Raw genomic sequence first — 15,385 nt, 5'->3', positions numbered from 1 at the left:
AAGCACAGAACTTCCTATTCCTATGAGAGAATAAATATGTATATAAATGTGCGGTTGGAAGTGTGGGGAAGCAGAAAAGCAGCCGTTTTGCCAATTTGCTGCCAAAATCACAAACAGAAAAGAAGATGCTCAGGTTAATGGAGGCTAAAGTGTTTGAAAACATCTGTGTAATAGGGTGTAAGAACTCTTCAGTGTATTAATATGGGAATTGTTCATCCCAACAGCTTATAGGTGACAACGGAGAAATCTGGCTCAGTCTATACTTGATTGTGGCTTACAAACCAGATTGGCCTATCTCTATATTGAAGGTGGGATGGAAGCTGGCTTTTTATGAATTCATATACCGTATTTTTCGCTCTATAAGATGCACCAGACCACAAGACGCACTTAGATTTTGGAGGAGGAAAACAAGAAAAAAATATTCTGAATCTCAGAAGCCAGAACAGCAAGAGGGATTGCTGTGCAGTGAAAGCAGCAATCTCTCGCTGTTCTGGCTTCTGGGATAGCTGCGCAGCCTGCATTCATTCCATAAGACGCACACACATTTCCCCTTACTTTTTAGGAGGGAAAAAGTGAGTCTTATAGAGCAAAAAATACGGTACATCCCAGGACCCAAGCTTCTAAGATTTGCAGGTTGATTCTTATTGGGATAAAACTGGGGGGACTAATGAGACTAATGTTTCTGAAAGATCTTCACTAACCCAAAACTGGATGTTCTCATCTTTTCAGTATAGTGTGCACCGAATCACCTGGCATGGCTCACTCAGTAATAGAAGTAGTGTTGTGTCTGTAAATTAAAGAGCTCCCACCACTTTCATTGTTTGAGTCACTTTCGCAGGCACCTACCATCTAGTTTTTCGTACAGGGAGCAAACACAGCTGTAAAGCAGAAGTTGCAACCTGTTGAGCAAGGGCAGGGCAGGGCTAGCCAATGTGGTGCCTGCCAGGTACTGAACTGCAACTCCCACCAGCCCCTGCCAGAATGGCCAATGGGAAGGCATGATGGGAGTTGTAGTCCAGCAGCAAATGTAAGTCACCACTTTGGCTATCCCTCATGTAGAGGATGAGCATATATGGATTATACTGTTTTCCATAGGGTGCAGCTGCCTTATCCCCCAATCCTCCAGTGATCTTCCAAAACGGATGAGACAAATGTTTTCATTTTGGCACTGTTGTGTTGTAAGTGGTTCTAGAATTGCTATTGCCCTTATAAATTGAAATACCTATTGCACAGAATAAGAGCTTGCCACTTTGAACTCCTTTTGATCTAATCCAGCGAGGGATTCCTTTAAGTCAGCAGCCTTCAAACTAAGCTTTAAGGCAAAGCATGCATCTGGGGGACTGATATCTTCATATTCATTACACATCTTTAGGCACCAGGCAAAAATGTTCCTCTTTAACCAGGCCTTTGCTTGATTTGATTGACATGCTGTGTCTTTTAAAAAAAAACCATTGGGGGATGTTATTGGGGTTTTTTTATTTTCATTATATATTTTGTGGCTTTAAATTTTGATTTTGTTCTGTGAACCGCCCTGAGACCTATATAGGGTGGTTGGTTGGTAAATAATAAATAAAATAAAATAAAATGTATTATTATTTTGTATAGTGATAGTGTTGCTGTTGTGACCCACCTTAGAGCAATCTGTGACTAGGTCTTGGCCCACTAGTCAAAGATCAGTGTCTTAAGTCAATGTGTCCTCTGTCACTTTGTCTCCTGTGGTCACCTTTCCCCAGAGCAGGTTATTTGTGAATGGTTGGTAGCTGTCACAAACCATTGGGTCCTCGGTGGCCTTTAGGGGTGACTGTACTACTGCCTCTTTAGACAGTAGGAACTTTGTGTATAGACACATTAACCACACCCTGGACTCTCCTGTTCATCCCCTGCTAAATAGATTTAAATAGCCATGTGGGACAGGGATTGAGGGGACAGGTAGTTTGAACATTACTGCAGACACCTTGCCTGTGGCTTTGGTCTGCATCCGCTGAAACTGATCACACAAAACAAGCTAAAGCTATTGTGGCTGCCTTGCTAGGAGCTGCCATAGCCATATAGCATCAAGGCTGTTTTGAAAGCGGGCTGCTTTATCTACAAAGTGCTATATGCGAACAGGTCACAACAGGATTTTGAGGGGTCCAGTGGTGTGTCCTACAGGAACAGTAAGCCCTGAACCACCCTGAAGAGTTACCCTAGATGGGTACTTGAGGGTGCAATAGAAGCAGTAAAGTATGCTGCCTTTGCTGTCCTCGCTACCACATGGTAGATGCAATTATGCGCTCTAGCCAGTGTTAGATCAGTCTCAAGAATGAGATCTATGCCACCTGCGCTCTTGTCATCTTCCAGCCTGTTTCTTTGCCTGCAAGTCCCTAGAGTACCAGAGTGCTTCACGACAGCAGGGAGGGCACTGGGAAAAAATTGTGTCTATAGCCTATTGTGCCGCACCGGTCCACAGTGAGACAAAGGTCTCTGCAAGATCACCAGCTCTCTCCACCAGAAAAGAATGAATATTTGCATCACGGTTTTATGACCGCCACCAATGCTATATCCTATCTTTCCCCTCTAAGAAGCATCCTAAGGGAAATGAGGGGTGTGGATTATAAGGAGAGATCTTGTTTGTTGATCAGTGATGACTGACATGTGCACTGAAGATGCCCCATGCAGCTTGAGACTTATAAGGGAAAAGGCTGGGAATCTGATTGATGTTAATTAGAGATGACAGTGTCACCCAGATATGCCGAAGCTTTCTGGCTGCGTAGAAGATTTTCATGTCAGTAAGCAATACTGGTAACAAAGGAGAGCAGAGGTCGCTTGGAGCGCATTTGCGTGTGGCTACACCAATCTGCACTTGGATTTTGGCAGCTGCGCCGTTGGGACTGCACAATGGAAAGAATGGCCTAATTCTCACAGAGGCGATGACTCTGGGCTGGGCCACTTCAGGGTGCAGCTAGCTGAAAATCAAGGAAGGCCAGGACTGGCTCACCCATGAGGCAACTGCCTCGGGTGGCAGATTCCACAGGGGCAAAAGATCTGGTCTCCAAGGAGTGCTGCTGCCGCCGCCACTGCCAGTCCCCCCAAGCAGATCCCACAATGCCATCTCTACAGCAACCTCCTGGTGAATAGAAGGTGCTGCTGGTCTCCCACCCTCGTTCCAATGTAGATCTTTATCCCCCCCCCATTGTTTCTGATGTAGATCTTCACTTGCCCCTTCTTCCCTGGTGGGGGATGTGCCATTTTGCAGTTCGCCTCCAGTGCCAAATTGCCTTGGGCTGTCCCCAAAGAAGGCTGTGTATTTATTGGAGGGACTTGTAAGCACTGATTCAGATGATTAACAATGATGATGGGCCAGTTCTGGATTTAGGCACGCTTAGTACAGATCCGTTGAGATCAATGAGGCTTAAGTGAGTCATACGGCAATTCTTGATTTGTATCAGATGAAGTCTGGCCTGAATTCTGAGCTTAGGGCTATGCGGGTGGCATGACAAAATAACATTACGCATAGTGTGGAGACAGTGGACAGAGAGACAGTTAGGTTAGTTAGTTAGTTAGTTAGTTAGTTAGTTAGTTAGTTAGTTTACAGAGGTGAGCAAACTTTTTCAGCAGGGGGCCAGGCCGCTGTCCCTCAGACCTTGTGGGGGCCCGGACTATATTTTGAAAATAATAATAATGAATGAATTTCTATGCCCCACAAATAACCCAGAGATGCATTTTAAATAAAAGCACACATTCTGCTCATATAAAAACACGCTGATTTTTGGACCATCTGTGGGCTGGATTTAGAAGGCGATTGGGCCGGATCCGGCCCCCTGGCCTTAGTTTGCCTGCCCATGGTTTGAGCATTTGTACCTCACTTGTCCGCCAAAAGGCTTACATTCAATCAATTGAAACATGACAGTCCCTGTCTGTGGGCTTACAATCAGAGAGAAAAAAGACTCACAAGGGGAAAGGGGCAGGGAAGGAAGCGGGGGAATCAAACTCAGGCACCAATCCTTAAACAGTTCTTTTAATGGGCATTTGGCACAGTTCAGAAGTAGGAGGTGACTGATAAAGCTGCTTTTTCAGCAAAGCTGATGGAATGAGCCCTGTTTCCTACCTGTCCCACTGAGGCAGTCTGGTGGAATGGTAAGGTTACTGGTAGAGATGAGGCGCTCAGTTTGTGATGGCTTTGACTCATGCAACCATACGATATGATAATCTTTATTGTCATTGTCCCATACAGAACAATGAAATTGAAAAAATCTACATCAGACATTCAAAAACCACCACACCTGCTATCTCAGCTATCCCAGCCTGGTTAACTCCCTAAAAACTCTGATACCCCATAATTAAATACAATATACTCCCATAGAGACTACCTTACACTGCATTTAAAACCAAAAGCGCATTTGGATAGAAACTGTTCCTCAGGCAGCTAGTCCTCATCTTTATAAACCTGTACCTTCTTTCAGAAGGCAGAAGCTGAAAGAGATCATTTCCGGGGTGTGCACTATCCTGCACTATCTCTGCAGCTTTCTTATGACACCTGGAAGCATAGATTTGATCCAAGGTGGGAAGAGCGCACCCAATTATTCTCTCCGCGGTCTTTACAACCCTGGACAGTGTTGTTTTTTCCCTGACCGTGCAGCTCCCAGACCACACACACACCTCTGACAAAGTCAATGTCTCTCATTTCCCACATGGAGAGGCATATGTTCCTGCACTCAAAATAAAAGGACCAGCACCAGCCACTACAAGCAGTAGGGTGGAAAATTCAGGACAGACCCCAAAAAGGAACTTGATGCTACAAAGATGTAGTGATGGCTGCCAACTTGGATACCTTTGAAAGGCACATTGGGCAACCCTGGCTCAGGCAGGCGCCAACACGGGTGATGTATCAGTGCCCATTAAAAGCCTTATTTATGCTCTCAAGCCTTTGCAAACACAAATCTGGACTCCCTAAGTTGGTTGGATAGCAACTCGCACACCTCCTCCCAGCAACTCCTGCAGCCAAGCTGATGCCAAATGTTTTGCTTTCCTTTCCTTTGGACCACATCACTGATGCGGGGGGGAGGGGTTCCTGTTGTCTGGGCAGCCTAGGACCTCCATACACACTGCCCAAGCTTGCACTCCATAGAGGCCACTTCAGTGCTGCTAACACTGCAAAAACAACATGGGAGGCAGTAGTTTCAAGTCATAAGCTCAACCTGATTGGCCTAAGGTATGAGAGCTAAGGGTTGCCTCTGTCAGTGGGAGAGATCAGATCATTGTGTCTCACTAGTCAGCTTCTGCCTGCCTTAAGCTAGACAGACCTGGTCAATAAAGTGAGGAGAAATGGCTGCTGGGGAGAGAGCAGAGAGAAGAAATGTGGTAGTGCATCTGCAGCAGTACAACTGGACGCCTTCATCTGCCCCAGCTACAAATAAACATGTCTCTCCTGTGCCAATCTCTATAGGTAAAAGGTAAAGGTAAAGAACAGTCAAAGGTGACTGTGGGGTTGTGGCGCTCATCTCACTTTCATGCAGAGGGACCTGGTCTAGTGTCCACAGACAGCTTTCCGGGTCATGTGGCCAGAATGACTAAACCGCTTCTGGTGCAAGGGAACACAGTGTCAGAAACCAGAGCGCACGGAAACGCCGTTTAGCTTCTCATCTCAGTGGTACCTATTTATCTACTTACACTGGTGTGCTTTCGAACTGCTAGGTTGGCAGGAACTTGGACAGAGCAACTGGAGCTCACCCAATCATGGGGATTCGAACCGCCAACCTTGCAATCAGCAAGCCCAAGAGGCTCAGTGGTTTAGACCACAGCGCCGCCCGCAATCAGTCTCTATAGCAGGCAACAATCCAACACCTTGACCACTTCCCTAAAGGCCCAGCAAAAATGGCACTATCTATGATTTCTCATCACAGCAGCACTTTTTATTTCCCACCAAAAAGTGATTTGTGTTAGAGAGGAAGGGAGGGACTGATCATTTTTATAGTGCCAGTTTTTATCCTCAGGAATATCCAGCCTTGTGGTCGTTGCTGCTCCCTTTATGCACTCAGAGGTGGGAGTTAAAGCACACGTGAAATATTAAGCCCTTCCTGCAGCCTCATCCTGCTTTATTAGCCTTGCCACCGGAAGGAAGCCCGTGAGACCAAAACCTTCATTTGCTAGGGTGCCCTTGCAAGGCAGCTGCCTTTACAAGTAATTACCCAATATAAAAACATAACAGCCGAACAATAAATGCGAGCAGTGTGCATCTTATTAATTAAATCACCCAGTCAGGCACCGCCAGAGTAATTAACTGCGGAGCGAGAAAAAGCCGCTTCGAGATGAAAGAATCATGGGAAGGGTGGTGCTCAGAACGCGCTCAGCACCATCACAGCCCTGGCAGGGCCGAGACAAAGGTGGTCTGCTCCATAAGCTCCAGATTCTCCTATTGATCAGGGGTGGTCCCTGATAACTGCCCTTATTAGGAATTTAGGAATCTGCCCTATACAGAGTCAGAACACTGGACTATGTTGCTCAGTATTTTCCACCTTGGATCTGCTGGGATTTGAACCTGCTTGCAAAGTAGATGCTCCACCACTGAGCTATGACCCTTTTCCTTCTCTCTCTCTCTCTCTCTCTCTCTCTCTCTCTCTCTTTCTCTGTGCCTTGCTAGCATCTTACTGTAGATATTGTAGAGCTGGGAAAAGTACAGAAAAGGGGAATCAAAATGAAAAAGGAGTTGGAGCAGTTCCCCTGTGAGGAGAGGTTACATTAATATGAGCTTTGAAAAGCACACAGAGCTGAAAAGGGAAATCTGTTACTTTTTCCAGCTTCCACCTCCAGATCTATGCACTTTTTGAGAGACAGAAACATACAGTAAGCACTCTAGCCAACTCAAGACCAAGAGGGCAGGGCAGGGGGTGGGGGAGGCCCAGAGGCTTTAGGACAGAAGGGTAAAGACCTTTGGACCCAATGTCAAAACCCTTATTGGCATATCCTCCAACATTTCTCTAATAAAAATTGTTGTTGTTGTTTAGTCGTTTAGTCGTGTCCGACTCTTCGTGACTCCATGGACCAGAGCATGCCGGGCACTCCTGTCTTCCACTGCCTCCCGCAGTTTGGTCAAACTCATGCTGGTAGCTTCGAGAACACTGTCCAACCATTTCGTCCTCTGTTGTTCCCTTCTCCTTGTGCCCTAATGAAAATAGGGACCACCTATTCAATAATAATAATAATCTCCCACCCATCTGACTGGATTGCCCCAGACACTCTGGGCGGCTTCCAAAATGTATAAAAACATAATAAAACATTAAACATTAAAGCATTAAAACAAATGTACAGATGCAGCTTGTCACACTGGCCACGTGACCCGGAAGTGTCTGCGTACAGCGCTGGCTCCCGGCCTATAGAGTGAGATGAGCGCACAACCCTAGAGTCTGTCAAGACTGGCCCATACGGGCAGGGGTACCTTTACCTTTAAGGAAAAATTGGGGCATGCCAGGATCAGATCAGAAACCGGGGTGGCTTCTGTAAATCTGGGAGTGTTCCTGGAAAATAGGGACACTTGGAGGGTCTGTATTGGTTCTGATGGTTATAGAGTAGACTGTGCATCTCTCTCTCTCTCTCTCTCTCTCTCTCTCTCTCTCTCTCTCTCTCTCTCTTTCTCTCTCTCTCTCTCTCTCTCTCTCTCTCACACACACACACACACACACACACTGTTATTTATGTAGTGAATGTATGAAACACTTTAAAAAGTAATGGCAAAATTTCAGCTTCCAGTATGGGGAGCCATTTTGACATGACTTCCCCGAATAACGTGTGAATGCCATGCATTAGTTTAGCGCTGTGGCAATTGTGGGAGATGGAGTGTGGAGCTGATAAAAGGAGGATTAGACTATTTGCTTATCATTTCAGTTCGTGAAGGATTTCTAAAGAGTGTTCCTTTTCCCCCTTATCAAACCCTCCAGGGGACCACCAGCTCCTCAGCATAATGGACCCCCTTCTTCCCCATCTTCTAGTTTCTCTGTTTTCAAATGCAGCTTCTTCTTTCTCAGGCTTGGAGCAGAGGGAGGGGGGTGGAATCTAGGAGGCAGCAGGCTGGGAGCAGAGATATGCTTTGGCTGTCATCCTAAACAGCAGCCCAGGAAATCTCCAAGGCATTACAGCAGCAAACTGTTCGGTGCGTAATCCTGGAGCAAAGAAAATTGTTTTCTTAAACAGCTTTATTCTTTGAAAGGAGGCATTTGCTTAAGAGATTTTCCGCTATAAATTAAATCTGTCCAGGGATCTACATAAAAACCGTCTGTGTCGCATAGAGATGCCTCTTGAAGAGGCAGCCTGGGCTTATCTGCTTGCTACTTGAAGAGATTGTCGGCCCACTAACTTCATGTCAATTTGGCCTCCCATGATGCACCTCCCTCCACAAGGCCAGCTGGACTCGGGCGCCCATGTGCCCTGCATAACCAGCTTGCATCATCTCTGCCTGACGAATGCACTCCTCAGATGGGGCACTTCTGAAAGCACTGCATGCCCCAGACCTCTGCTAAGTTTGTACAGGAGGAATGGAGTTTCAAGCTGAATTAAAATGCAGAGAGGTCTCTTTTCTTTTCTCTTTTTTCTGGCCCCCTTAACATTTTATTACTATTATTTTTATATATAATTTTTAATTGGGTTTTTCAAATTAAAGTTTTTCAAACACATATCCAACATAAAAATAAGTTTCCAAAGAATCTCCTGGACTTCCCTCTTCCCCTTTGTGGATCCTATTGTTAGTCATTTCCTCCTGCATCTTCTATAATAATCCAAACCTTTTACCTCTCCATTATATCCAAAATTCACCACGAAACTACAAGTGTTATTCCAATCCTACTAACGGTTTTAACTGTTTACAATGGTTTTTAGGATAAATTATAAATTTCCCCCATTCCTTATTACGATTTTGGTCTTCCCGATTTCTGATTCTTCCAGTCAGTTTTGCCATTTCGGCATAATCCATGAATTTAACCTGCCACTCTTCTCTGGTAGGACCTTTATCTTCTTTCCATCACTGAGCTAATAATATCTGTGTGGGCAGCAAGGTCCTTTTCTTTTGCCATGTTTCAAATTGCCTTTGCATACCATTGTACATAGCGGCATGGTGACATGCTACATTTCCAAGTCGCCTGCTTTCTGTCCACACCAGTGGGTGGAAAAGGATGTGAAAGTTTGCGCATGGCTTATGTTTTCAAATCGAATCGAAGGTGGTTGTAATGTGCGGGGGACATAGACAGAACTATTCCTCCTGGCTTTCAATTTGAACTTAGCCTGATCTTTTATTCCCCTTCCTTCCCTCCCCCTCCCCTTTTTATGAAGAATACCCGCTCTGGGATCCCACAGCTAATTCTTCCCTGGTCTCCTTGCTGGCCCAAATAGGGCTAATTTAGCCAGCTAGCCTTGGTTATTGGATGGATTTCCCCCCTAAATTGATTTTTGATTTTATTGTAATTTATGTTTTATATCATATTTTATGCTGTTTTTTGTAGCATCAATTAAGTATTTTAAATTTGTTGTTGGCCGCCCTGAGCCCAGTTTTCTGAACCAGGGAAGGCGGGGTATAAATAAAAAATTATTATTATTTATTATTATTATTATCCAAATGCAGTATTTCTCTAGAAACTGCAAGGTAGATGGGGATTGTGGTTAATATCATGTACACAGCCAGTGGCAGAACATATGCCTGGACTGCCCAGGGCGGGCACGCTCCCAAGGGGTGTGTGGCGCAGAGGGTGCCTCCCAGATGCTGGATAGCCGCTTGGTGCCCGGAGCAGCGTGCATGCCCTGCAGCTGGGGGCAGAGCAAGCCACCCATAGGGGCGGAGCAAGACATGAAGGCGGAGCAAGCCACCCATGGCAGACATTCGGCGCGCCACCTGTCCGTGACTCCCAAGCCTTCCCCAAGCTGTCAAAATGAAGGGGGAAGGGGGGAATGCTGCCGGCAAAGTGGCACAGCTCCCCCGCTTACCCTGATGGGTAGGCTTGGGAATTGCAGGCGGGTGGTGCGCCGAACGTCACCCCCCTCAGCGTGGGCACCCAGGGCGGCCCGCCCCCTGCCCCCCTTCCTACGTCCTGTACACAGCTTCCCTAACTGAAGGGGAGAGCACACCAGAGGCAACACAAACACTTGTTGTGTTCACAGCCTTAGTGTTGCAGCTGCAGCCCTCTGGAAGCAATGACCGTCTGAAATGAGGCAGGCACCAAGCATCAACATATTTAAGAATCTACTGGAGGCTTTAAAAATGGATCTGTTCCATAAGGCTTTGGCTGAGGTAGGGCTCCATCTTCCACTGCAACTTGCTATGTTGCAGTTAAGATAATTTTGGACCATAAACGTGTCGCCCTCCTGCCCACTCTCCTTGCGAAGAACAGCTGAACTGTCTTGCTTGTCTGGCCTGGGTGCATTTAATCATTATGGAGAAAGCGCTCCCAGCAGAGATGCTCCATCCATCAGGAAAACTCAGACCAATCGATACGCCCTGCCCTTTGGAGCTTGTCTGGCCATTCAGCTCAATCAGCATCCTTGTCTCCCTAGCCGAGAGGCCTCGTCACCTAACAATAATTACATATGGTCACTCGTTAACTCTGCGCCTGTTTTGAATCATCAGAAGTACGTCGCTCCAGTTAGCTCTGAAGACTTGGTGCCATTGACCTGTAAGTGGGCAGCTCTTAACTCAAGAGCATGCAGAGTGGCTGTGCAAACTGCAGGGCCACTGTATGGCAAAGTCCACATCCTCCGAGCTCCACAGTGATGATGGCAGATCCTCCTACTCCTGGGAGTCTTGGCATGATGGTCCCAACGTGGCTGGGGTACAATTCCCATCAGCCTCAGTCCAAATGGACAATGGTCCAGAATGATGAGAACTGAGAGCCCAGCAAGATCTGGAGGGAACCTCAGTTCTATACTGTTTCGGTAAGGTAAAGGTAAAGGGCCCCCTGACCATTGGGTCCAGTTGTGACCCACTCTGGGGTTGCAGTACTCATCTTGCTTTATTGGCTGAGGGAGCCGGCGTACAGCTTCTGAGTCATGTGGCCAGCATGACTAAGCCGCTTCTGGCGAACCAGAGCAGCACACAGAAACGCCGTTTACCTTCCCGCCAGAGCGGTACCTATTTATCTACTTGCACTTTGATGTGCTTTTGAACTGCTAGGTTGGCAGGAGCTGGGACCGAGCAGCGGGAGCTCACGCCATTGCGGGGATTCGAACCGCCGACCTTTGATCGGCAAGCCCTAGGCTCTGTGGTTTAACCCACAGCGCCACCTGTGTCCCATTCCTCAATTCTCCTAAAAAGCCACAGGAACTGCAATGACACACCATGCCTAGTTATGCTGAGCTAACAGAGTGTGGTAAAAATTTAGGGTGCTCACGTGCAAAGGAACATTGGAAGCTGTATTATAGAAGCTCAATGCATTGATTCATTGAGTGCTGTTGGGCTCATGTCCAGCTTTCCGGCTTCCCATCCACATCTGGTTGGCCGCTGTGGGTTCAGGATGCTGTTTGCAGACATTCTCCCAGGCTTTTGATGAAAACTCATCAGCATTTTAGTGTGAATTTCTCTTAGTGCACACATTTGGGTGTGCAATTATACACAAAATAATCAATTCCTTGCAGTATTTTCACCAATACATGCATTTCTGCTAGCATACACATTGCTTGACTTCCTTGGCTGGAGAACAACATTCCAAAATTCAGAGACATGCGACTTTTCCTTTTGATTCACTCATCATTGCCTTAAAGCGCAAACGAGACGGATTTGCCTTTCAGTGTGAACTGAGTCAAATTCCTCCCCCATCCCTAGTTTGCCTCCATGAGTTGTTTGCAGCATCTCGGTGGCCCACAAGGAATACAAATTCATATTTAAAAAACAAATAAATGCCTGTTGTCTAGTGCAGAGGCTGAGCTGAAGAGGGTGGGAGGGATGACAGATGGCCTTGTCCCCCTTTTGACTACCCCCTTGAAATCACCCCATCTAAATCTGGCTCGTTTCAAACTAGTGTTGACAACCCTCCTGAGCAACATAGAAATGAATCTGCGACCCAAACAAGAGTGGTTTATTTAGCTGCTGTTGTAAAACAGCAACCGAGTCTTCAAATCCACACTGAATGCTCCAAGGAGATGGGCTGGGGGACGGGGGGGGGGGCAGTGGACAGTCCATCAACATTAGTCCCAGAAGATCTACCACAGGTTATGGGTACTAGACAAGCTGGGTTTTTATTTTTATTTTTTGTCTGGCGATTCCTTGAAATTAAACACCTGTCAAATGGGAAAGATATTCCACCCCACTGCTAAGGGAAAGAGCACCTCCATGCTGAAGATATTTGACAGATGGGAGGCTGTGCAGATGTCATTGCCCAGAGATCTGATAATGGATAAATACAAAGCAAACATTAGCACATCCCAAGCATCAAGATGTTCTGGGGACAACTCCTGGGAGAGCATGCCTCTAAGTCCCCGTGAAATCAGGTTGGCAGCTTATGAAAGATGCAAGACGACTTGCATGCAAGCCTTGCACTAACATCCGCCCACTCCAAAACAATAACCAAAGCATAGGAAATCAAATCCCGGCCCTAGTCTGCAGCTAGTTTGGAAATTAACAATGGGTGGTTGGTATTTGTTTGTTTGTCTCTTTACAGTATTTAATCCCCCGCCTGCCTGTCCATCTAGATTCACAAGGCAGCTTAACAACAATGTAAAGTAGAGTTTGGTCCCAAAGGCACAACGGGTGATAGTGAACTGAACATAAGAAGATCCTGATGCATCAGGCCAACAGCCCATCTAGTCCAGCATCCCGTTCTCACAGTGGCCAGCCCAGTGCCTATGGGAAACCCCTAAGCAGGATTTGAGTGTGACAGCACGCTCCCCTCCCGGAATACTGTGTCTAATTCAAGGCACCTCAACTTAAGAAGGATGCTGACAAGCTGGAACGTGTGCAGAGGAGGGAAACCAATATAATCAAGAGCCAGGAAACCAAGCCTTATGAGGAATGGTTGAGGGAGCTGGATATGTTTAGCCTGGAAAAGAGGAGACTGAGAGCAGATATGACAGCCATCTTCAGATATCTTGAGGGCTGTCACATGGACAAGGGAACAAGCTTGTTTTCTCCTGCTCTGGAGGGTAGGACTCAAACCAATGGCTTCAAGTTACAAGAAAAAAGATTCTGACTAAATATCAGGGAAAGCTGTCTGACAGTAAGAGCTGTTTGACGGTGGACTCTCCTTCCTTGGAGGTTTTTAAGCAGAGGTTGGGTGGTCATCTGTCATGGATGCTTTAGCTGAGATTCCTGCATTACAGGGGTTGGACTAGATGACCCCTGGGGTTCCTTCCAACTCTACAATTCCATGATTGTATGATCCTGTGGCTTCCAGCAACTGGTATTCAGAAGCATCACTGCCTCGGTTGTGGAAGCAGAGCACAGCCATCATGGCTAATAGCTATTGATAGCCCTCTCCGCCACGAAACTACATCATACTCAGAATGTCCATTGACTTCTATGTGTTTACTCTGAGTCATGACTAGCAATGGATATTGCTCAATGGGTTGGATCCAGGTGATGTTAGTTGCACTTATGACCCATTGAAAATTACGGGACTCACTGAAAGTACTCAAGACGGTGTGCTTGTGATCATGATCTCGGCCCCTTTCCTTGTGTCAATATTGCCAAGTGCCTCATCTCCTAGCTGCTTTTACCGGAGGCAAATGGGCGTTGCTTTGAAGGCAGAAGCTCCTCTTCCCTATCCCCTGTGGCTCCCCCTAACCCCATTCATCGCTTACCCAGCTTGATAGAGTATGGCTGCACATTATTCTCAACAGCTGCTGCAGTGTCGCTGAGATAATGGATAGGGGCCTTTCATGCTCCCCTAAGATTTCCCAGGTATCAAAGGGATTATGGAATTTCCCACTTCCTTTTAATTGCTTTCATCTCCAGCTCACATTCAAGTGGCAGGCTCATTTGCATATGTTTACTCCATGCCGGCTTGTGACACAGACCAAAATAAATATCTCTCTGCAGCCATGGTAACCCAAATGGCTGGCTCCCCATCTCATGTCTCTGTTCCTCAACACAATAAACCAAGATGATTGTTTCATCTTCGGAAAGACTGTGTAATAATGCTGGAACCGAGTGCCTGAGTTAGTGAAGCTAGCAGTTCCTGGCTACTGATGGACCAGTGCTTTGTTAGCTGGATACAGACCGTTAAGCTGAGACTAAATCCTGAGTGTGTTGTCTCCATGTTCAGGAATTAGGCAGAAGTCCTGTTATAGATGAGGCTGCAATCCTCTTGAAATAAGATGTAGATAGTCGGGGCAGAGACTGGTCCTAGGTCCCTCATTGTCTCTGGAGAAGCAAATAGTCTCAATGAAAAGGAATGCTTTTAAGCAGCTGCAGGTGGACATGGATAGCCTTGCCACAGTGGTCAATGTACTGGTAACCTGCCAGATAGACTACTGTAATGCACTTTATATAGGGCTGCCCTTGAAGATCTTCTTCTTCTTCTTCTTCTTCTTCTTCTTCTTCTTCTTCTTCTTCTTCTTCTTCTTCTTCTTCTTCGTATCCTGCTCATCTGACTGGGTTGCCCCAGCCAGTCTGGGCAGCTTCCAACAGCAGAACAGAACACAACACATTAAAACATATTGAAGCTGCAGCTTGTGCGAAATGCAACTGCTCCCTTCTTGAGTGGACCAGCTTATCAGTACCATACAATGCCAGCCATGAAAGAGTTTCATTGGCAGCCAGTATTGACCACTTCAATGTATTTGTGGTGGCTTATAAGGCTGACATGTGCCCTGCAGTCCTGCCGGGATTGGGACTGGGTTGACCAGCTCTAACACAGAATGAAGAAATGGGGAGGGCTTGAGAGTCAGTGTGAGTCAGTGTGGCATAGTAGTTAGAGTATTGGACCAGGACCTAGGAGACCAGGGTTCAAATCCCCACTCAGCCATGAATGAAGCTCACTGGGTGACCTTGGGCCAGCTTAACCTACCTCGCAGCATTGTCATAAGGATGAAAATGAGGAGGAAGAGAAGCATGTACACCAGCCTGAGGTCCTTGGAGGAAAGGCGGGATAGAAATGCAATATCTGGGTTGGAGGAGGTGGGAAGGGGGAGTAGAGATGCCGGCTTCCCAACCACAACCTTCCTGCAGAGTGGGAAGCCTCAGTGACGGCCAGGGAAGACTTTGATCAGCTAAGTGGAGAGGCTGAACAGAAAGCAGCAGAGGCTGAATAGGAACCCAGGCAGGAGGATGCAGCCTTGTTGCCTAGAACCAGGTGCCACCTTCACAGCTGGGAGCTTACTATTCCTCCCTCTTCTGTTTCTTCCTCTGTCAGAGCAGGCCAACCCAAGCCAACTGTGACATATAGCTGTCAACTTTCAGATTTGAAAATAAGGGATCAGCAGCCTCAAAAATAAG

At 46.6% G+C, this 15,385-nt stretch overlaps 1 long non-coding RNA gene across 1 annotated transcript in view; it reads right to left on the bottom strand.

Annotated features, from left to right (window-relative positions):
* The window catches only part of LOC310850012, an 88,189-nt gene that overhangs the window by 35,347 nt on the left and 37,457 nt on the right, over nucleotides 1–15,385 (bottom strand). The gene's annotated exons all lie outside the window — the stretch shown is intronic.

Source organism: Podarcis gaigeae, assembly GCF_964106915.1.
Source record: "Podarcis gaigeae genome assembly, chromosome: 8".
In the NCBI taxonomy this organism is placed as follows: domain Eukaryota; kingdom Metazoa; phylum Chordata; class Lepidosauria; order Squamata; family Lacertidae; genus Podarcis; species Podarcis gaigeae.
This window is presented reverse-complemented; position numbering and strand designations above follow the sequence as displayed.